Source organism: Lactuca virosa, unplaced genomic scaffold (assembly GCF_052849685.1).
Source record: "Lactuca virosa cultivar CGN04683 unplaced genomic scaffold, Lactuca_virosa_CGN04683_v6 scaffold_218, whole genome shotgun sequence".
Classification (NCBI taxonomy): domain Eukaryota; kingdom Viridiplantae; phylum Streptophyta; class Magnoliopsida; order Asterales; family Asteraceae; genus Lactuca; species Lactuca virosa.
The window spans coordinates 42,501-43,647 of NW_027629987.1; positions in this window are offsets into that span (position 1 = coordinate 42,501).

Sequence of the window (1,147 nt, forward strand, 5' to 3'; positions counted from 1 at the left end):
CCTCCCCCCGACGTCTTGCGTGTCCAAAAATTATGCATCATCAGGGAAATCAATGTCTGTTCCTGTCACCAAGCTCTTTGTGCAATATGTATATATAGGGGGTACCATGGGGTCTCATTCGCATAGGTGCCCGGCATGTGGGATGGGCAACTAAGAATCGTGAGGCTGTATCGGCACCAACAGGGCAAGCCAAGCCAAGCCCCACGACCCATGTATGAGGCCACCCCCCAACACGTTGCCTTGGAATTCTCGAACGATGACCTGAAAACTAGCCCCGTTGCCTTCATTTTCCTCGACACGTTGCCTTGATTTCTCGAACGATGACATGAAAACTAGCCCCGTTGCCTTTATTTTCCTCGACACGATGACCTGAAAATGAGCCCCGTGGCCTAGATTTTCCTCGACGTCGCGAGCATACTAAAAATTATGCATCCTCAGGGAAATCAATGTCTGTTCCTGTCACCAAGCTCTTTGTGCAATATGTATATATAGGGGGGTGGCCGTGAGTGAGCACGGCAAGGGGTGAACGCGCCAGACGGCCTTTGAGCGTGATCTTGGGTGATGGTTGCTTAGTTCCCGTGTTGCTTACATAATACCCTTCCGAGTGGTGGCCTTGACAGGGCGTTTGGATGCCTTGTTAGGTCTCTGCGACAACGTTCCAGTGTTGTGGTCTCGCCTTGGCAGTGCGGGATGAATCTGTTTGTGTGGTAGTAAAATCACTCTGTGTGTGCTAATCTTTCGTTCGACGTGCTACTGGTGCCTGCCAGCATTTGATTTGTGCTGATGATCGGGAAAACATAGGCGTTAAAGTGGCATGTGTTGCTTTTTGTGATACTACTACGGTACGCTGGTGTATCCTTGTTGGACGTGCGATTGGGTGCCTAAGCGTAGCTAGCATTGGTTTAGCGCCGACAACGTGGAGGATGCAAACATTATTGAGAAGTATTGTCAGACATTTAGAATCATCACGGTGTGTTGAAGTTATCTTGGAAACACAAAAGATGCCGTGCCTGGCTAGCGTCTTTGTGTGGGCGGGGTAGCTTCGTACATTGCATTAAGAAGACTTGCTTTCTCTGTGGTACGATTGGTGCCCATGCCCAGCTAGTGCTGGTCGTATAGGATCAGAAAACAGGCATTAAGAGGTCCC